This window comes from Pteropus vampyrus, unplaced genomic scaffold (assembly GCF_000151845.1).
Source record: "Pteropus vampyrus isolate Shadow unplaced genomic scaffold, Pvam_2.0 Scaffold16, whole genome shotgun sequence".
NCBI lineage: Eukaryota > Metazoa > Chordata > Mammalia > Chiroptera > Pteropodidae > Pteropus > Pteropus vampyrus.
This window is the reverse complement of record NW_011888797.1, coordinates 7,808,682-7,831,302: the sequence shown is the minus strand read 5'-3', so window position 1 is coordinate 7,831,302 and position 22,621 is coordinate 7,808,682. Positions and strand designations below refer to the sequence as shown.

General features: G+C 46.0%; 1 protein-coding gene, 1 long non-coding RNA gene and 1 other non-coding gene across 3 annotated transcripts in view; all 3 read left to right on the top strand.

Annotated features, from left to right (window-relative positions):
* LOC111735988 overlaps positions 1 to 17,487 on the top strand; it is a 21,282-nt gene extending 3,795 nt beyond the window's left edge. Inside the window, exons 2-3 of the long non-coding RNA XR_002779047.1 lie at positions 9,306 to 9,315; positions 17,476 to 17,487. This is a non-coding gene — a long non-coding RNA (uncharacterized LOC111735988). The remainder of the gene's footprint in view (positions 1 to 9,305; positions 9,316 to 17,475) is intronic.
* The window catches only part of LARGE1 (LARGE xylosyl- and glucuronyltransferase 1), a 387,690-nt gene that overhangs the window by 26,360 nt on the left and 338,709 nt on the right, over positions 1 to 22,621 (top strand). The gene's annotated exons all lie outside the window — the stretch shown is intronic.
* Positions 17,835 to 17,972, top strand: LOC111736009. Its single transcript, XR_002779064.1, has one exon. It is a non-coding gene; the product is annotated as a small nucleolar RNA SNORA76 (small nucleolar RNA).

Here is a 22,621-nt window from a genome sequence, read left to right as displayed (position 1 = left end):
CTGTCAAATTCCACTCATATGAAATGTCCAAATAGGCCGGTCCAGAAAGACAGCACGGAGATGAGTGGATTCCAAGGACTAGGGGAAGGGGAGTGAGTACAGAGTTTTTTTGGGGGGGGAGTTAGGAAATCATTCTGGAATTAGATAGTGGTGATGGTTGTAAAACTGTGTACTAAAAATTGATGGTTTGCATAAACAGGTAAATTTTATGGTATGTGAATTATATCTCAATAAAGATATTTTAAAAAGAAAGATCAGATGGAGCTGCTGTGGTAAAGCAAGACCAGGAGGCATGGATTCCCACATTCATTCTTTCTCGACCTCACCATAGAGTTCCCTGAGATGCCCTCGCTATTGTAAGGGACACAGCTTGGAGGACCTACGCTGTCCTTCTGGCTTGGACATCATCTGTTTCCAGGAAACTGATATGCGGGCGTTTTTTCCATCTGTCCCTGACTCCATGGCTGCGAAGGGGTGTGGCCACCAGTCTCCCAGTCTAAACAGAAGTGGGAGAAGCTCATTGTGATGACTTGCCACTTAGTTGACAGATCAGTCCTTTGCCAGAGTGGAGGCACGGGTTATAAGGAAAGAAAAACACGGACCAGACATGAACCCTCCCTCGCTGAAATGTGAAGGTCGAATGGGGTTTCCCTGCCAGTTCTTGGGACAAAGGGAAACAAAGAGACTAAAGTAAAGTATCTTGCAAATGCCCGGAAGTCTTCCAAAGCACAATTCTCGTTTTAGTCCCTTTCTTAAACTCCTCCATTGGTGTCTCATCACTCACAGGATGGAATTGGTGCCAAGGCGTAGAGCAACCTGATCCCACTTGCACTCCCTGAGCTGCTTCACCAGCCTGCCCGCCTGTCACGTGGTCACCCAGACGGCCATTCCCTTGACCATGCCACTGCTGTCCTCTGCTGTCCCATCGGCGAGATCATGGTTGTCTTTTCGAGATCTAGCTCTTCGCCACATCGGTAGAATGGCATTCCCCCACAAAAGATGCTGAAACCCTGATCCCCAGTGCATGTGAACATGGTCTCATTTGGAAATAGGGTCTTGGCATCTTGGCAGGTGATCAAGTTGAGGCCATTAGGGTGGGCCCTAATCCAGTGTGGCTGCCGTTCTTATGCAAAAAGAAACTTTGAACACAGGCAAGTTCCAGACGGAAGATGAGGTGAAGACGCAGGGAGAATGCCGTTCACAAGTTGAGGGGTGCCTGCAGCCCCCAGAAGCTGGGGGAGATAGGTTCTCCCTCATGGCCCTCAGAAGGAACCGACTCTGCTGGCAGCTCGATCTTGCATTTCTGGCCTCCAGAATGGTGAAAGGGTAAATTTCCGTTGTCGAAGCCACCCGGTTTATGGTCACTTTTGTCGTGGCCGCCTTAGGAAACTGGTTGACACCACCTCTGCGAATACCGTGGCCTTTCCGCTTTTCTCCAGCAAACTATTCACTGCTTCTATGTCCCCTAGCACTTTGTCATTCGATTATTATATTTAACATATTACATCGTATTTACTTCTGTCTGTCTTTCTAAATAAGGATGAACTCTTGGCATTCCTAAGGCCTCGTGATGGACATGTCATATAGGATGGATGGATGGATGATGGATGGATGGATGGATGGATGGAAGGAAGGAAGGAAGGATGGATGGATGGTGAATGGAAGGAAGGACGGAAGGGTAGATGTATGAATGGATGGGTCAAAAAAAATCAATCTCTCTGACTTCCCGATACCAAAAGAGAAAAGCCAACGTCTTTGTATCAAAGCCTAAAGTTTGAAATGCAAATGAACATTTGAAAGATACATGTGTCATCCCTATTCGAGTCTTTGGCAAGCAGTCTTTAGCATGCATTTCTCAGTGTAAATAACTTTGTGTTAAAAAGTTCACGAGTGTTTAAGTTCATTAAATTAACGTTGTCGTCATTTTGAGCAGCTGAGTGTGTCGCAGGTTGTAAACTGTTCATCGCATTTCTGTAACTCTGTAGCGTCGTCGTCAGTCAGGAACATGGGGTATGTTAAAAATAGAAGAGTTACTTTATACCAAAGAGTCCTAGACCAGGAATTAAATGACTTGGGTCTGCCAGTTAATGCCACGTGGATTTAATTTATTCATCCATTCAGGCATTCAACTCAAATTTGAGTGCCAACTTTCTGAGCGGTGTCAGGTCTACTTTATGTCAGCCCTTCCCTTCTCGATGTTGAGATTCTTCTCTCCTGGTTAATGAGCCCACCTGGGCATACAGACGAGGGCACGGAGGGTGACCCTTGTAGAACCATGGCTGACAGCCCTGGATTCACACCTCTGACCCCAGAACATCGTCAGCCTCGTGAGAAAGGCCTATTTTAGTGTCCTGGGCCCTTCTTCCTGGGACTCTTACTGTCCCCTCCGCTTTGCTTATCTCTCCTCCACCCCCTCCAACCATGCTCTCTCTTTTCATCCTTCCCATCTATGCATGCGGAATTTTTAGGAGGAGAGAAAAGCATGTAACCAGTTGATTTCAGCGTGGTCACTGCGGTCCGCTCCGTCACGCATGTACCTCTTGTTCCCCAGCCTGTTTCCTTGCGCGCTTCTACTCTGCCGCCCTCTGTCACTCAGCATTCTGCCTTCCTTTCCCCCCACTCCGGCCCCCGCCCGCACGCTGCCCCTGGTGGCGCTGCCCTGCTTCACTCTCTGCTGAGCCCCCTTTGCCCCTTCCTCTCTCAGATCTGCTGTCTTCTCTAGCCGATGCGTCAGCGTCATTCCGTTTTGGAAGCAGAGAACTGGTGGTTCTGCAGTGGCCCCATGTTTGTCCTTTTGGTGCTTCGAGACTCCCTCATTCTTGTCCCTGTATCGGCTGCCACCAAAGGGCTGGGCTCAGTGGTGAGTCCCATTTGCATTGATGTCTGGGGGTGGGCCCTGCTCAGGCTGAAGGTGGCATTGGGAGCCGCGTGCATGAGTGAGGTGCTGCAGAGACACCATAATGCATGGAGTTGGGGGTAAGGAGATGGGAAAAAAAAAATAAGAAAATATTTTCAAGTTTAAAGGAACTTTATGAAGCTCTTGTGAAAGGGGAAATGCATGAATGAATTTTCTGGCTTGCTACAAAGCAAGGCCCGAGTTGGGTTTACGATGAAAGAAGAACAGCCTCCAGGGTCCAGAGAGGAAGCGGGGGCCGGCCATGTGGTTGGCAGGGGCCTGGAGGACAGGGTTTTTTAAGTCCAGCACAAATCCCGTCTTCAGCAGTCTTTGTCTTTCTCTGAATTCCACCTCTCCTTCTCCCTTTACCAGGATTCCTTGGTTAAACCTTGCACACTACTCTTTACCCAGATCTGCCTAGTATCACAGCTGTCTGTAGACTCCTGGAATCAACAGCTGCCTTTTTCATTCTCGTTTCTACCTCCACACCTTGCACATAGTAGGGCTTCGAAAAGTGTCCGTAGAAATGAACTGGCTGGTAGAAGAAAAGTAGCATGGGGATGGTAGTCTCTAGAATTTTTCTGCACATTACCTGCGTCCGGAAGTTCTTACTTGAGAGATTCAGAGATGGCCGGCCCCCCCTTTCTCCCTGGACCTTGGAGGCTGTTCTTTCACCGTAAACCCAACTCCGGGCTTGCTTTGTAGCCAGCTGAAAAATTCACTAATGCATTTCCCCTTTTACAAAAGCTTCATAAATTTCCTTTAAACTTGAAAATTTTTCCTTATTTTTTTCCCCATCTCCTTACCTCCTTCTCTTTGGCAACCATCAGCTTATTCCTTATATTTGTGGGTCGGTTTCTCTTTTGTTTGTTCATTTATTTTGTTTAGATTCCACATATAAGTGAAATCATACAGTATCTTTGTCAGATTTATTTCACTTAGCATAATACCCTCTAGATCCATCCATGTTGTCGCAAATGGCGAGATTTCATTCTTTTTTATTGCTGACTAGTATTCTGTTGTGTCTATTCATCCATTTTTACCCCTTCATATCTTGATGGACGTCTAGGTTGCTTCCCTATCTTGGTTATTGCTGGTAATGCTGCAGGGAACCGTAGGGTTGATTATGACTTTTAGAATTCATGTTTTTGTTTTAAACTTGAAACTTTATTGTAATTGCCCCTACCAGCTGTCTTGTTTGAGTAAGCCTCGGTTAGCTTCATCTCACCCCTCAGACCTTGCCTTCTGCTTCCTGTTATTCCCCCAGTCCTTCCAGAGGATTCCAGAAGAATCCAGAGATTCCAGAGGAATCTTCTTCAAAGGCTATACCACTCGTTGGTCAAAGCCTTCTGTGGTTCCTTGTTGCCTGGAGAATAAGAGAGCCAGGCCAGGTGTTGTTAGCTTCGCATTTGCTGCCTTCCAGAATCTTCCACTTACTTCCGTTTCCAGCACTATCAAAGCACTTTGCCCCTAAACACCTACCCCCACTCCCACCCCCAACCTGCAACATACCCACGCTTCATCCATCAGAGCTGGGTCCCTAAGTGGATGTGCCCATCTTCTGTCTCCGTGCTGTTACTCATTTAGTGCCCGCCCCTTTCCTAGGCCAGCCTGTCTTCTCTGTAGAGTCCCTCTTAGCTGTTTCTTCTACCAATACTCTTCCCTGTCTGTCTGGTCAATTATTTTATTTCCTCCTCGTCACTGCTATCTAACCTCTCTCCACTGTGAGAGGTACTATAGCGTGTCTTCTGCTATGATGCTACTGTATGGTTTTGTCTGTCCGCTTAAGTCCAAGGGCAGGAATGATGTATCTCCATAACGTCCAGCTTAAAGCCATGTACGTCATTGGTCTCAACACATTTTCATTCAAGGAAAGAACTTTTTACTGTTCTGTAAATTATAATACATGTGTGGATTCACATAACTACCAACACTATCAGAACAAAGAACAGTTACATCACCTCAAAACCTCCCTTGTACTATCTCTTGATAGCCACACCCTTCCCCTGGCAACCACTGATCTGTTCTTCATTGGTATAGATTTATATTTTTGAAAATGCCTTATCAATGATATCATTCAATACATAATCTTTTGAGACTGGCTTCTTTCATTCTGTATGTCTGAGATTCATCCAAGTCGTTGCATGTATCCGTGCAATAGTTCTTTCCTTTTTTTCTATTGTACGGATGCACCACACGATCAAAGAACTTTTAATGTTGTCTTTGTCACATTTGTCGTTGCCGTTATTTTCATCATCCCATCCTTGTCTTTGGTATTTTCGTGGTGACTTAGAATTTGACAAAGTCATTTCTCATCCTGGCTGTCTGCTGTACTTCTGACTGCCTCGTGTAAAATAGTACGACAAAAGACAAAGACATAGAATGCAGAGCAGTGCTGGGGTAGCACACAAGGCTTCTCGTATTCTCACCGAGGAAGATACAGCTCAGACTAGACCAGTTCTTTTGTGCGCAGAGGGTATGTGAAGTGCAGAGCCTCTGAGAGAGAAGTTGGTTATGCGCTACGCCACTTAGAGTTTTTCTAGCGTACCTGCACGAACCAAGAGCTTAAAAGGAGCACCACCCACCTTTCTGTTGTGGCTGCTTTGGGCCTCCATCTGTCAGATTTGTATTTTTATTTGTATTCGTATTTTGCTTTTTAATCGGGAGCCTAGGTTTGACTCACAGGATGTCTTTTGAAGGCATCTTATGAAGAGGTTCATGGATGCATTTTCTCTCTGTGTTCGTGGCTTTGTGTCCTTTCTCGTTCCTTCTCCTAGTTCGTCCACAACTTTGGGGAATTTCCAAATTTATGTGACTTGATAATGTAGTCTCTCATGCTCATCATACTTGTAAGAGACTCATACTTGTAAGAGACTCAAATATTCAGATTTTCCGTTTTCACGATAAACCTGAGGAGAGAGGTATTTTCACCACATTCCACAAATGAGACCATTGAAATTCAAAAGTAATAAATGTTTTGCTACGGCTAAGTGACTTGCCCAAGTTGGGTAACTGAGATTTCAGTCTAAATCTAGCAACTCCGCGTTGAGTCCTCTTTCCCCTTACAACACCGGGTCCCAAAGTCAGGATCACTTAGATAATCTCGCTCAATCATAGGAGAGGTCACAAGGGATAAAGCCCAGTGACACTCTTGGGTTGACACCGCCCTGCTGGATGCCACTCCCTTCTGCCTCTGGTGTTGGTGGTGGTTTCCATCAAAAAAATTTTCGATTTGCCCTGAATGATTTGAATTTCTGGTCTCCTTTCACTTCCCCGGAAATCCCATGGGCACCAGGGACCCGGCAGTGCCCCTCCCAGGGCAGGCTCCGGCGCTCTGCGCGGAGGTCTTCTCTGGACCAGGCTGTTCTCCGTCTCGCCACCTTCTGGCTTCCGTTGCCCCAGCCTTTCTTAGCAACCATCTTCTGCTTTGCAGTCAGATCACTCCACCCAATCATTTCACTCGCTTCCTCAAAACCTTCTAGTAGCCTGGGACAGTCTAAACTTAACCATGGCCTACGAGGATTTGTTCATTGGGCCCCTGTCCCCCTTGCACTTATCTCTGGTCAGTTCTTTCTCTGACATTCTACATTCCAACCTTACAGAACCAAAAACCATCTTCTCTAGCCTCTGGGCCTTGGACCTGTAGGTGTGCGCTGTTGGACCAACTCTTCAAGAATAAAAGAATAGACAAGCGGCCTGACATGTAGTTTTTGCCCATGTCTGTGGTGTAAATTTTTCCACCAGGAGGCACCAAATTCATACCAGTGGAGCCAGGCTGCCTAGAATGCCCTTCAATCCTCACTTCACCTGGGTAGTTCTTGATCGATGTCGGGATTTAGTTGAGATGTTGCTTCTTCCAGGATGACTTTCTTGACCAGGGCCCACCTGTCTCCTGCCTGGCAGGATTTCTGTTTTCCCATGCTGACTTATTAACATTGGTTATAAATAGCACTTCCCAGACTGTATCATACTTGTGAGAGCTCGGACGTCTCCTTTCTGTATTCTGCACTCCATGGGTGGGTACCAGCTGTGTTTTGATTCATTTTCTCTAACCCAGCAATAAGTACAGGGTCAAAGATATAGAAAACGTTCAACAAATGTTTGCTGAATGGAGGCCTCTTTTGACTTTAAAAGGATGATAACCTTTGTACTTAGCTCAAGAGGAGTGTTTCATGTTGATGATGCAAGTTCTAATCCTGCATATTTTAGTTACAAGACATACAGATCTGCTCAGGTTTGAAAAAGGGGGATGTCATGTTACTTATTTATGAGACACGGGTACATGCTTCGAACCCAGGAGCAGGATACAGCTCAATTTTTACCTGAAAATCTTGGAATCGAAGCATTTTCTTCCATGATGTCATAAGCCATAGGGTCTGTCTACTTCTCTGTCTCCTTGCCTCGGTCTCTCCATCTTTTTCCTCTGACTATCTTGCTATCTTTCATTCTCTCTCACTCCTCTACCCCATACATTGTTCTTCTCTGCTTCTCTTCATTCAACACCTGAGTGTTTCTTCTCCCATCTAGCTTCCTCTGTTCTTTCTTTTTGCACAACTCAGAATGGTCCATCAGGCCCAACTCTAGATGAATGCCAGCCTGGGAACCTACCGTCAATGAGAACTTCTCTTTGTATGTACCTTAAAATTTCCATGAGAATGAATATGATCATCTCAGCACTGCTGGTGGAAGCTCCCAGCCGCCATCTTGGATCAGGAATCCAAGGGCAGAGGCAGGGTGGGACACACAGACAGTGAAGGACCTGTCTAGGACATTCGGAAATAAGCTATTTCCCTCTAGGTTGGGTTGAAACCAAAAATGGTGGTGATGTGGAGCTGGAGTGGGGTAACCACTTCATTCCCACTCAGTAAAATAATTGTAGGTCATGTGGCCAGCCAGCTCTTCGTTGGCTTATGTTGTTTCCACCCGATGAGAACCCAAATCTATTAAAAATAACCATGCTTCAGCTTCTGTGATTGCCTCTGGGAGTCCAGTCAACACATTAATTAATTACCCTCAGTGTGAACAGACTTCCTCTAAAAAGCCTCCTGTCTATGATTTTAGCCTCATTCCGCGCCTTCCCATTTGTCCAACCCCGATGCCCTCGCACATTGGTCACTGTCTCAGATTTCTCTCCAACATCTGTTCGGCTCTGTGCAGTGCTGTCTCCTGGTGGGCCAGCTGTGTTTCTGATGGACCACACATAGCCAAGAGTCGTCAGAGGAAGAGGGTGGGTCTCTGCTATGGTCAACCTTTTGTGTTGGTACCTCAAGGTATTGACATGTTTGGGCATTTGGTCTCTGGGATCATGAGCTGGCAATAAATAATAGCACATTTAGTTGATTTGAGGGAAAGTAGAGCTAGTACCTAGAATCGTCTGCAGTCAGACGGAAAAAGTTGTCTACGCTGCAGTATTGTGATTGAGCCTCTTTTTAAATGATGTGATCACAAAATATTGTAGGAACCTAGAGATTAGAAAGAGAAGCGCTTTTAGAGCCGAGATGGAAGGAATGAAAGCAGAGTGATGACGAAAGGATCTCTCAGAGGTGGAAATTAAAGGCAGATGCAGTGGGGAGGTCCGGCAGGGCTGGAATGGGGATGGACAGCCTGTATCTTTGGGACAAAGCGACTTTGGAGGAATATATTTGAAAGAAATTTCAGGACATGGTTAAGTGGTTCCATGTATGATTTAGGTAATCTTCATCCTTCATGCATTAAGTTCTCTTTTTTTGTTTGTTGTGCCAGAGAGAAATAAATGCCAGTTGGTTTCTGAAGTGCCATCATTAGTGCTTGGGATTGTTCACAGAAGGAGTGTCTGTTGGGTCAACAGCCTTCTCAGGTAATGTGTGGCTAAAAGCACTCCTGTCCCACTCTGGGTACTTGAGTGTCCTGGAGTGGAATTATTGGTCCTCAAGGGCTCGTCTGTGGCTTGTTTTTGGATTTATACAAGGTCGCAGTCTGACCCCAAGGAAGTACTGAGTGAGAAGAACTGGGTCAGGAGAGGTTCTGGGGCCTTGTCAATACCGGAAGGAAAACACTCTTCTAAAAAAGGCCCTTGATGGAAAACAGTGGAGATCGCCTCAGAGAGCCCGTCAGAGACATTACCTGTGATGTCTCCCCGTAGCTCTAGAGTGCTGCGCCACCCAATGTCAAAATAGAATAAATAAATACATGGCACACTGTGAGGGATGGATGGATGGACGGGTAGATGGATAGGATGGATAGATGGAAAGGAGGTAAGGGAAGAAAGAAGAGACATAACTACATGACCACCAAACAGATATGACTTTTGGTCTACTTGGAGAGGCAGGGTATAAGATAACAGTTAAGAGGTCGTACGTACCTATAACATATCAGTTGGGAATCATTCGGATATTGTAACAGAACAACTAAGTAGCAGTGGCTTAAACAGATAAGAATATGTCTGTCTCATCTTACAAGATCTTGTAGGTAGGTGGTTGTTACCATAGGGTTTGTGGCTCAAAGTTGGTGCCCTGGTGGGTTTTGTGGTCCTCTCATTTGTGCAGGATGGTTGCAGGAACTCCAAGCATAAGCAAACACTAAGAGGCACCTTCTCCCCAACATCTAGTTTTTAAACATTAGTCAGGTAGCTCTGGTTTGTATTTGTAGCAGGAAACAAAAAGTAGAGGCTCAATATGTATATTTGAATGAGTGCACAGGTATAGTAGCATTGCCAGATTAAAAATAAATAAATGAATAAACAAGATTCTTTGTCAAATCTGAATTTCAGAGAAATGTCTAACAAATTTTAGTATAAGTATACCCAAATATTGCGTGGACATACTTCTACTTAAGAAAAAAAAAAAATTGTCGTTCATCTGAAATTCAAACCTAACTGACTGTATTGTATTTTTATTTTCTAAATCTGGCAACCCTAGAACATAAGAGTGACTTTATAGAAATAGATTTGGAGGTTCGCTTCTGTTTCACAAAGTGAGGGCTACCTGTATTAATTCTACTTAGACATAGTAGAATTTAATGTATTCTATGTAATGGTAGAGGTGGAAATTTGAGTGTAGATTGCACAGAGTTGGAACAATTTATCTAGAGGGAAGCATGAAATTGGAATTAGAAGTTAGCGATGGAAAATTAACTCAAAATTAAATAAATCGTGGATGGTTTATAACTCCTTAGATTTCTTAGTGTTGGCTTCAGAACAATAAAAGGAAAGCCCACTGTCAGCCGGGATCGACAGCATGTGAGTGTGAGTCCTTTGCTCAGTGACATCTGTCTGTGATCCCATGAGAGAGTTGAGCCGTGTCTGAAAGAGTAACAACTTTAGCCCCGTATGTCTGATGCAGCCAGAGCTGAGTTGTACGTGGGGTCTAAATTATGATCTTTGCCACATGTCTCTGGATTGGGGATCTGGGGAGAAAGAATTTCCAAACTAGGAACTTGTTTGAAATACAGATTTCTTGGCTCCACTCCAGACTCACTGCAGCAGAAGCCTCGGAGACATGAGGCTCAGTGTTCTTCCATTTCAGCCAGCCCTCAAGGTGACTCTGGTGTCCATTTAAGTCTGGGAGCCACTGCTCTAGACGGTGGAGGAGCTATGAAGAATATCTGCTTTGCAGATCAAAAGGGCTGCCTGCAGTGTGGGTGACGTGAGCCCAGCCGGCCTGCAAAGCCCACTTGGAGGACTGGCTAATTGCCCTGGTGTCGCCTCCAGTATCTGGTTAACAACCTGTCCTTAGCTCAAAGCAGCACAATGGCAGCTGTCTGTTGTGCCTCCAAGGAGCAATGGGCCTAGAAGAAGAGGACCCCTTGGTGGTGAAATGTCTCATGTTGATGTTGAGAGATGGGAAGAGCCTTACGTGAGACGTAGTAGGTACCTTGGGTTCTAGTCCTCACCTGGCCAGCACGTTGTTGAGTGACTTCATACAACTGCTTGATTTTCTCTAGACTTCAATTCCTGATTGCGTTAAGTGAGGATTTCGGAGGAACAGCCTTAATTCGGATTCTTTCTGGCCCACGCTTCTCATGCAGAAGACGAGAGTGGAAGCCCAAGTATTTCTGCCAGCTGTCCATGAGTTCAGCTCTCCCTGCTTCCCATTAAATCAGACTCTTTCCTCCTGTTTTGTGACCCTCCTGTTTCTCTCCAAGGCTTGCAAACAGGTCCTCCCGGCACCGTGCCTTTGACTTGAATTCCAGAGGATAGCCTGGAGTGAAGGGATGGTGGGGTTGGAGGCTCAGGGGCCTTCGGAGCTGAGTTCACATTTCTAAAGTGGGAGGCAGACTAGCTGATGCTGCATGAACTAATTTACTTGCTGGAACCTCACTTTTCAGTCTGAGTAAAGGGCTGATGAGCCCAGACTCTGAGGGGATTGGTGATAAAATGAGATAAGCTGTTCAGAAACTAATTCCCTCCCACCCTTCCCTCCTCTCACTCCTGACAGGATCATGTCACCTGTGCATCTTCGGAGGCCTGTGTTAGTACGCACGGGGTAGCCACCCTGCATCCTTCCATAACCTGAAGTGACTTAGGTTGGAATTCAGGGTGCCGAGTGAGATTCGGATGGGTCATAGAATCTGTGTGTGGTTGGCTGTTCTTGGAGAGGTACCTGGAGCCAGCAAGGCCACCGACCAGCAGCAGGCCTGTGTGAGGACAAGTCGGGTAGCAATATGAGATGATGTCACAGTTTATTTTACCTGGGCATGGTAGATTATTTTGCCAGTTTCTTTTGTTTTTCCTTTCTTCAATTGATTTGTGACTCAGGTATTATTACAATACTGTTCTTAATTTAGCATCGTGTGGTCAAACTGGTTATTACTTGTCTGTCTCCAGTATATTGTGAGGTATCTTTTATCTCAATTTCGACTTTGCTCATTGAATCCTATGGAGTAGGTAAAGTTCTTTCTCCCATTTTAAAGACGAGGCCGATGGTTTGCTGAGGGAAGGGGAACACTCAGAGGTGCACAGGCAAACCACCCAAGATTTCAACCCGTTTTGTCTGACTCCAGAGCCAGCACTTTAATTTTTTCTAGGCGAAGACAGACTTTTTAATTTCTTTGGAGTTACGTGATCACATGACAGAGCAGGGAGATCATTTCTGGCCTGTCCATCACTATGATGGTGGGACAGTGTGGTCTTCTACTATAGTGGCCAACTGAGTAGAAAGGCAGGGGCCGGTCCCCAGCTGCCTGGACCAGGATGCAAGGTGGACCTGGTCCACCATTACTGAGTTATGGGGACTCATTCTTAAATGCCGAATATCAGAGGAAGAGGAAACAAATACATAGGTTGATGATTTATGACTGAAGAAACTTACACCTGAAAAAGACCTAAAACAAAACCACCAACTAGATGATCGAGCCGTCAGATTAACTAGAATGTTAGCCTGGTTTGCCATGTCCAGCTGCGTGTGCTGGCTGGTACATTTAAACCTAAACCACCGATAACCACAGTAATAAGTGAACCCCAAAATGTAATTCCTGTGTTTCTAGCAGCCAGAGATGGTGCCTTGAATTTATATAATAGAGGCATAGCAGGGCTTGGGAGATTCTTAGTGAAAGGCTATTTGGGATACATTTTAATGTGTTCCAGAAGTGGAAATAGCCCTCTCATTTTTCTTTATTCGATTTGGGGGATGCAGGAGGAGCTGAAACCTTTTTTAAAACCAACTCCATCCATTTCTTTAATGATCATCTGAACAACTAAACCTTCTGGGACTATTATGTATAATCGTTCTCTAAGCCGTATTCATTTTCCCTGCTCTGTAGATATATCTATCCCCCTCTTCCTTTTTAAATAAAACTGATTAATTATAAGAAAATAGATATGAAATGAAGCTCTGAGCTTCTTAGTAAATCTCATCCCTCAAGTGATATGATTTCGCTCTCAAGATGGAGAGGTTCGTAAGGGGGAGATTTTGAGGACAAGCACAAAACAAATTAGCCATGAGGACAGTCAATTTAGGTGGCTGTAAATGAGTGGCTGTCATTGTCGCCATAGACAAATGCGGTGCGCCTTCTGGGAGTACAACTGCTAATTCGTGTCCAGGGCCACCCATGAGACTCAGGCCTCGCTGTTCTTTAGGGCCAAGGCCAAGGTTTCCAGCTTTAGTCTCCCATTTGTTTTGCCACTTCACAGTCTCTTCTCTACTTAGAAGCCTTTATTCTTTAAAATCCCAGCCCTACACTGGTTAACGGGTATTCCTGAAAGGCTTAACACCTATTAATACAATAGGTATTACATTATTTTGCATTCTTGAATATTTTTTTATCTTTTTGGATGGCTTGTAAACGACGCCATGCTGCCATGAGCTATTGTCTTTTGCTTCTTTACAAACTGCCCACGGTAGTCCTTTGCTTAGAGTCGCTCACCCAGACATTTGTGGAATGACAATGGCATTTTTCCTAAAAGGGCTATAGATGGCAGGGACAGTGGAGTTAGACAATGGCAGTGAACTTACCTTCTTTTTTCTACCTAGCGAGGGTCTGGCAAGAGAAGAAGGTCCATCAGAGTCGTGTTGAGATTAATCGTAAGGGGAACATTTAATTGGGCGTCCAGAGTTTACCCTCCTTCTGCATCTGGGCAAAGGCCATTTCTTATCGCTGCATCGTTTCAGTGGGCGATGTTGCTCCGACACACTGGCTGGGTAGGAGAAAATACACTGTAGGAAAAAAAAAAATACTGGTTTGGACCTGATGCAATCCTCAGCCATCGAGCAACAAACAGCTCCAGTGTCGCCTCCTGGAGCAGAATCATAGAACTTAAAACCAAGAAGGATCTTTCGAGGTTACTTTGACCATGCCATTTCCTCATACGTATGTTCATGCATTCAGCCAGTATTTATCAGGAAACTCCCACGTGCAGGGTTTTCCACTGGGCACCAAGAGGCCCTTAGGAAGCATGAAATCCAGTCTGGAAAGCAGACATCAATCAAATGGGGGCTCGCCGAGGGTGGTCGTGATCCCACAGTCGAATGTCCTGTAATGAAGGTCGTTTCCCCTCCCACCCCCACCCCCCCACAGTGGTGCATTGTAAAGAATAGGTAGCTCTGGACAACACTAGATAGAGAAGAATGAGTTATCATGATAGGCAGTTAGTGGCTCCACAAAAAGCAGTCGTAACCCTAATCTTGGCTTTCTCAATGCCGATGACCACTTGGGATAGAGTTGGACCCCGAGTACGAGCCTCGGTGTCACTCTTTTGAGATCTGTGACCCTATAGTCAGCTATTTCACCTTCCTGCATGTTTCATGTTTCTCGGGGGTGTAAGGATGGTGACAACCATCTTTACAAAATGCAACGCAAATGTTGCATTATGTCCCTGTTAAAATACATACATTTAAGTCCTACTACCCAGGACCTCAGAACGTGACTGTATTTGGAGATAGGGACTTTCAAGGGATAATTAAGGTAAATGAGATCATATGGGTGAGCTCTAATCCAGTGTGACTGACCGATGTCTTTATAAGAAGAGGAGCTGAGAACACAGATACACACACAGGAAGAATCATGTGAAGACAGCTCTCTACAAGCCAAAGAGGGAGGCCTGAGAAGCATCAGACCCTGCTGGCACCTTGATCTGAAGTTTCCAGCCTCCAGAACTGTGAGAGCATAAATTTCTACTGTGGTACTTTATGGCAGCTCTCGCAATCTGATACAGTGACAGTCACCTGAATGAAAAGATGCAACGAATCAGAAGGCATGCAATGTAATGTCTAGGTTACAGTGTGTGGCACATGGCAGGGCATCCTGGCTAGGCCGAGTAAAGCAGGTTCAGGTTGGAGGATCCATCAGGTGTCTGTGTTCACATGCATTAGTACAGCGACCTTCTATGGTACTCTTTCCGGTGGACAGGCTTGGTGCCTGGCGCATAGTAATGTTAGATTCCTTAGTGAATGTCAGGTCCAGTGAATGTCAGGTATTTCTCTTCAATCTGCGGAGACCATTCACATGGCAGTGCCAGGCTCAGTTAAAAGCATTTTTTTCTCCTCTATACCATGTGGTTGATTGGTCCAGAGCCCTCATCCTAGCAGATGACCAATGGAGATTATCCTAAGGGTCTCATGAGAGTGATATTTGGGGCCCCATCATTCTCAGCACCTCAGACTTCATCAGCCTGGTCAAGCGTCTGCCTGTCTAAGACCCCGGCTCAATCCAGCTGACATGCATGCACAAGTGTCCATTTGGTCTCTGCTCGATGATTCTGTAGACGTGTTCAGAGCCAACCACATGTTGGTTCCCTTTGTTTCTATCTCTCTGGCTTTCTCAGATGTGCTCAGTGTTGTTGATTTTTACGGGGGCACTCATCCCCAGGGTCCACGCGGTGCTAAATCACAGTGACATCAGCCACTTGGGTGTGTGGGTAGCCAGTGGGAGGCAGCTCCATCTGGAAACTAAAAAGAGAAACAGAATCCTTTTGTTTCCCCCAGACTTTTCTGTATCTTTGCAGGTAGACAGGGCCAAGTAGGGAATTTACAAAATCGACATTTTTATTCCCAAAGCAGCTTGATTTTTTAAAAAGTTCCCTTGATTCCAAAGAGCTGGGAGCAGGGAGTGAGGTTGGCCAGGAAGCCAGAGCCATTGGAGAAAGGAAAGAGAATGATGCATATGTGCCCGAAGTCTCGTGTGCTTGGAAAATCTCAGTTGCACACTGCAAATGTGGCCATAAACCCCAGCAAGAGAAACTCTATAACCATTACCAGCTGGGAACACCTGGAGACCTTCTAAGTAACAATGAAAAGATATCTCTGGCAAGTTAAACTTGACTTTATGAGTTTTGTTATGTGGAGCTTGAATGCTCTACTGACTCACCTTGACAGTCCCTGTATTTCTCTGATGTACACATAGCAAAGCGATCAGGCTGCTTGTGCCATAGGGCAAGTGGGGTCCCAGGAGGTCTCCCTTTAGCAACGGGCAGAAGGATGACAAGGAGAGGGCACATCCAGCCAGTGTCGGGACAGTGAGGAAGGAAAGTAGCGTGGCCCCTCCCCTCCCCCCCCTTCTCTCTCTTTCCTTTATTAGACATAAGATCATTCAGCTGGAATTGGTCTCGTGTGCCAGTTCTGGATCTGGAGATGATAGCATTCTTACTCGATGATGGAGGTCATGATTTCTTTTCTAGGCTGCTTTAAATCTGCTGTAGTACCACCATGCGAGCTGGTCCGGGAGCTGCAAGCATCTGTGATGGTAGCTGCCGCCTTCGGGCAGAAAAGGGCCAGTCCACAGGGTGCTCTCTCTGCATCTTGGTGAAGAGAACTTCTAAGATGGTGGGTTAGTTCTGCAAATGATATGGGACCTAGGTATCTTGTCTTGATCTGCTGAATCATTTCCTTTCTTTAAAGCTATTCAGGCTTTACTAGGATCTCCCCTGCCTCCTCCAGAGTGGGATCTGAAATTGCATCAAGTTATTTAATAGTTCGTTAGTCTTCTCGAGGCCAAAACTGGGTTGGCCCAGGTCCCCGTTGAGTTATTGGCAGGGCTAGGACTTGAACCTGCTGCTTTTCCCCTTATACTGAGCTGCTTCTGCTGCTTTCTAGGCACTCACACCTTTCTGCTCCTGCCTCTGCACTGCAGAGGATGACCCTGGGAGGGAGCCTTCACTTTCTCTGCTGGGCTCTGATGAGAATGCTCCTCTTAGCCACTGGAGGCCTCCGCTGGGATGTGGGCTGCTCCTTGTGAGCCATATTTGCTATAATGGGAAGCAGCCCTCAAAAGGGAAAGCCATGCATTTGTATGCAGCCAGTAGGATGGCGTTGAAATAAACACAGCACTGATCAAACGACACCCAAGCCAGCACATCGCAGGGAAGACGAACCAAAATGGAATGCTGATTTTTCTCACCATCCTCTTTAGAAACCTTCCTGGCCGCCCACCTGACGTTGTTAACGGTTAGGGGTTAACCTAGCACTGCGATTAAATGCGAAGGTTTTAGAGACAGCCCTGTGTTCACATCTGTTTATTGATGGATGAATGTATAATCCGTGGAACACCAGAGGGAAGTCACTTTCGTGAGCTTCATTCCTTGTTTCTATAAACCAGGCATATTAATGCCTAGCACATAGATTTTTAGAGTTAATATGTGAATGTAAAGTACTTTGCACAGTGCCTTGCACATATTAAGTCTTCAGTGGCAGGTAGGTACTGTCTTCATCATCATCGGCGGCAGCAGCATCGTGATTGCCTCATTGACTAGGATGGATGGTGGTAGCGTGGATAATAAAGTACCCAGCTCAGAACCTGGCCTATGGTTATCTTTAATAAATGAAAGCTATCATCGTAGTGCGAGATGATGCAAAGATCTGAATAATTCACCAAATACAATGGAACTGGAAGATGCCAGGGTTTAGATTCCTCTTCCTGTGCTATCTCAAAATAACTGTCTTGCCTTGGCCAAGTGGCTTTACATGACTTCACGTCCCTCATCAGTCACATGGGGCTAACTGAGCATCGCATGACACTGAAAAAGGATCGTGGAAAGTCTCCACTAATCAATGGCTGTTGGATCCAAATTGCTGGCAACACCAACATCGCTGTCTCTGGAGAGTCAACTGCCAGTTCGTCACAAGAACTTTAAGTGTTCATGCCCTTTAACTCCGTAACTCTATTTTTAGAAATGTACCGTCCCCAAATATAGATTCCCAAAGAAAAGGGGGAGTGGGTTAGAGCCTGTCAGAGCTGTTCATTAGCAGTGCTGTTTAAAATAGCTCGAAATTGAGAACTCTGCACGTGCCCAACATTGCCTGGCATGTTCAATGTTTTAATATGACAGAGCCCTCTGTGGCCATGGGGAATGTCAGATGCATGACTTTGAGTTTGAGGGATGTCCCAGTAGGGAGGAAGTTGAGCGAGGGTGAAGGCACCAATCCACTATTTTAACTGAGGCCCAGAGAGGGCTAGAGAAATTTGAAATCAGTCCTTGAGTCTGGTGAGCAGCCCTCCCCATGGGTCCCCTGTTTTGGCCACTGCCAAGGCACTGCCTTGGAACCTCTGCAGTGCCTGGCCTGTGGCCTCAGGGGTCTGGTGGCAATGCCAGAGCCAGCTTAACTTGTTTGGATCCGGGGCTGCTTAAATGCCACCTAAGTAATTCCTTTGGCAGCAAGTGACATTTGACAAAGGGCACAGCTGGCAGAGGTCCCGCAGAGGTGGTGTGGTGCAGGGGAGAGGATGTCATACACATAGCGCATAGGACGAGCAGGGATCCCGGAGGCCGCCTGGAATATGACATTCAAAGGCCTTTCTGTGTGTAGACAGAGGTGGGCAGAGGTCCGGTTGCAAGGGCAGATGGGTCATCTCTGCCTGGGTGTCTCTGATGGGCCTGGTACCTTACAGCAGCAGTGCTCGGGAAATGGGGCTGGGTCACTTGAGATTTGCCCCATCCCCCTCCCTGGCATGTGGAACGCTGCCCAGAAGGGTCCTTCCTCAGAGGCTCGTCGGGGGTCTTGACAAGAAACCGTTCACAAAGCTTTTGGCCCCGAGTGACTGCTCAGTAAGTGTTGGTCTCCTTCCCCTTCCTGTAAGCAAGGTCGGGAGTGGGAGTGGGGGGCATTCATTCAAGTGTGGCCCTTTTAGGAGGAATACAGCAGTCATCTGGCCAGGATTTGGGGGGAAACTCTCTTTCCAGTATAGTACACCTGTCCACACACACACACGTGTACCTGGTTACAGCTCTATAAATACAGGCAACGTACCTGAAAGCAGCAGGATGGAATTTGGAGGGCTGCGAATCGAGCTGACATGCTCCATCCAAAAGGTTATTTATTCCTTCTTTTCATAAAGTCATTATAGCCAATGATAAAAGAAACACAAGTCATAAAATGGGGAATTAGATATGATAATTCCTAAGATTTAAGATTAAGAATTTGGTAATTCAAGCGGCAGGCTAGCTTGCAAAACTTCATCTGTATTTGCAGCCGCTCCCCAGCACCAGCATCACCGCCTCAGCTCCACTTCAGATCATCAGGCATTAGATTCTCATAGGAGGACTGGTCCCTGGTGCCAAAAAAGTTGGGGTCTGCTGTTTTATAAGCATCTTGTGATTACATCAGGCCCAACTGGATAATCTAAGAGAATTGCCCCATCTCAGGATCTCGTGGACATCTTTGAGGGACCATCATTCAGCCTATTCCAGTGTGGTGTCCCGGTCTTGGTGCCTAGTGTTCTTACTGCCTGGGACACTTTTTCCTGCCTTCTTCGGCAAGCTAATTCTCATGCCCCCTTCAGAACTTAGTCTCAGGGTCTTCCCTGTTAGACTTCCTTGGACCTCCTCCCTCTCTGGCCCCATGGATCTGGTCATGTGCCTCTTTTCTTGCTTAGTAGCATTATCACATACTGTATTATAATGTCAGTTGATTCATCTGCCTGTCCCAGTAGTCCTTGGGGACAGGGAACACATCGTAGTTGTCTTCCTGTTTCTGTCATGTAGACCCATGGCTGCGTATCGTAAACATTGGTTGATGGATGTCCAGGAAAATGGGGACCAAAGCAGGAACCCTGCCTCTGACCCTGGAGACGTCCCAAGAAGAAGGCCTGTGTCTTGATTTTTACAGAGCCTCCTGGGAACTGAAGTCCTTGGAGCTTCACTGTGTCAGGTTCTGTGTTTTCCTGACCCTTCAGTGTTCTAATTCCTTCTTTGTTGTGCCATAATAGATTAGCCTAAGTGAAAGCGAATAGACAATTTCCCATTAACATTTATATTGCTTTTCTTTTCTATTTCTTGGTGAGGCTCTCAAGACTAGGATGGCTGTGGGAAATATCCTTTCATCTCAGTAATGTCCCCGTTGGGGCTGGATTCTGGCTTTTTTGCTGGGCTGTGGAGGAGCATGGGTGTGGTGGACTCATGAGCCCAGGAAGAATGAAGGCACAGAAGTCAACCCAGAAAGGGCAAGTTGCATTCAGTAAACGTAGACCAAGTGCTCACTGTGTGAACGCTCCCATGCTCGGTCTTGGGGTATGGTCTAGAGTTTATTAAGTGGGGATTATGCGCCTAACATGGTTCCAGGTGCTTTAATTTTTAATCACCTTTTCTTGACTTCTTAGACCTGCCTGGTGAATGTAAATTCCATTATGATCTGAGTTTTACAGAGAAAGAAACTGAACCAGAGAGAGGTTGCTTAACATGTCCAGAGCCCGCTGCCCTGCCACCTGGCTGACGGGGAAGATCTAGTCCCTCTCCCCAAAATGCCGATGGTCTGGAGGTGGCGTCTGAACCGGGGGTGTGCTGAGGGTGAGTGGGAGAACCACAAGTAGCCAGAGGTTTTGAAGGGCCTTCCAGGCAGAGGGAATAATAAAACAAAAGCAGGGAAGTGTGAAAGTAATTATTTTGTTCAGGGAAAAGTAAGGAGCAATTCAGGGTCGTGTAGGTTGCTTTTAAGGTTATAGGAAAGGTTGACAAGGAACAGTTCACAAGGAGTGAGACACCTGGAAAGACCAGAGGGATGAGAGGCTATGGCTAGTGAATGGATTTCCTGATGTCTGGGCTGGAGGTGAGGAAGATGATGTCAACAGCAGTGTCTCTCAAACTGCTGGGCTTGCAAGTGTCCTGGGATCTCGATAAAATGCAGACTCTCACTTGTAAGCCTGGGATGGGTCTGAGGGTCCACTTTTCTGACAAGCTCCCAGGTCACATGGATGCAGACAGTAGCTGGATCCCACATTGAGCAGTGAGGGTATAGAGGGAAGGCAGGCGCCATGGGACGTGTGGGTGAAGATGCTTAGGAAATGATGCCCTACTTTGTTGTCAAGCTAATGGGTCAGGTGGGTCTATGATGTTCTCAAGGAGAATGGCAGTAGATGGAGAGGAAAACGGGGAGTGGGGGCAAAGGAGGGGGAAGACCTGGAGTTCTGCAGATGAAAAGGGGGCAATAGAAATGAGGGATGTTTCAGTTACAATTAGGCTCAATAGAGTTTGACAGTATGGCTTAAACCGGAAAGAAATCTGTGTCTCTCCCACATCCAAGAAGTCAAGGTGTTGGCCTTGTGGGGTGTTGGGCTGGTCTAAGGTGTTGGTCTTGTGGGGTGTTGGTGCCTTTCAATTCTTCAGAATCCTCTTTCTGCTCTGCCATCCTCAGCTCTAGGCCACAGCATCTCAATGTCCAATATGGCAGCTGAGCGTCAACACCCTTGTAGCCAGCAGCCAAGAAGAAGCAGGGGAGATGTCCAGGTGGGCACACATCTCAGCGGGCAACCTGCCTCTTAAGTGGGCTTTCTGAAGTCCCATCATTTACTTAGCTGCCATACAGGCTGTAAGATCTAGTCTTTTCTCTGGCTACATTGCTCCCCTGAATGTAAGCAGTGTTTTGTTCCTAAGCAAAAATGAAAGAATGGGTATGGGTCGCAACTTGGCAGTCCTTGCCACAAGCTGAATGTGTGGTGAGAACTCAAAAGGGGCAGGGTGTTGAGTTAATCAGGTTCTTAGAGTATACCTTCGTGACAGCCCCTTGGGGCTGATGGGGCTCTGAACCTACCTGTGCCCTTTGCTTGCCCTAGTTCCTTAGTGTGAGTGTCTGTCTTCTCTGTCATAGAAAATCTATCCAAATCCTTCTTGCTCAACAAGATCCAGTTTCACGGCCACCTCCTCCAAGAAGCACACCAGGACTCCTGAGTCAGAATCAGTCCTCCGTCCCCGGAAAGGAGTGTGGTACCGGCATCTCCATTCACTCTCATTCCGTTTTGTCATTCACATGTGTCCTCTTCTTTAGATCGTGAGTCAGTAGTTGGTCCCCACACAGTGCCTGATACACAATGAACTCTCAGGACATTTTAGTTAAACTTCAGTGAGTGGTTGAATTTGAGTGATCAAGCAGATGGTGTATGGTGCAGGTGTTTATTCTAGGTACTTCTTAAACTCGTGTGCACAGGTCAGCTGGAGGGCGTGTTATATCAACGCCCCCAGACCCCTAGTTTCTGCTTTAGTAGGTCTGAGGGGCCTGAGAATGTGCATTGCTAACAAGTTCTCAGATGATACTGATGCTGATGGTTCTGAGACAACCCTTCTGGAGATCATTGTCCTTGAGAAACACGCAGATTTGTTTTTTGTTATAGTTTTGTTTTGTTTTGTTTTGTTTTGTTTTCCGGGGAACCTGCAATGAAAGTCGGGCCTGAAAATAGACATGGGAATTAAACACAGGGAAATTAAATCAGCAGATGAACCAGTAGAGAAATATTTGGGGTCAAGGGCGCTTTAGAGTCTTGTTCTCAATCTTTGTTTTCAAGTGAATTTCGTTTCACCTAATTTTAGATGCTGCCAGTTGGAAGATAACACCATTATTTTATATAAAGACTAGAAATTAAAAAAGGCTTTTTAATTAAGCTGTGACACAATGCTTTCTTATCCCTTTAAATCTTTTACATTTATTGAAAGAACCCTTTTAGACATAATTAGATGGGTTTTATCTTATTTCACTGCTATGCTTACATATAAAGGAGAATATCGGCAAATATATCGGTTTGGGTATTCCTAATGCTTCTTGACGTTGGGTCTCACTCCTCAGAATCCTTTCTCAACTCAGTGGCATTGCCATCTGTGTTTTCCTACATCGTGTCACCTGTCACACTATTGTGAACATCAGATTTTTTTTTTTTTAAGAATCCTGCAGGAAAGGCGCTTAAGCCCACTTTGCAGCTCTGTGGAGCTGGCTTGCCCCTGTCTCCTCTTTCAGGAATGTTGCTAATACATCTGTTTTTCCACATCTTCCCGCCCCCTTCCCACAGCTATTTGGTTCATAGGGTTAAAAGAGGGACCCCCTTCTCTCGTCTCTG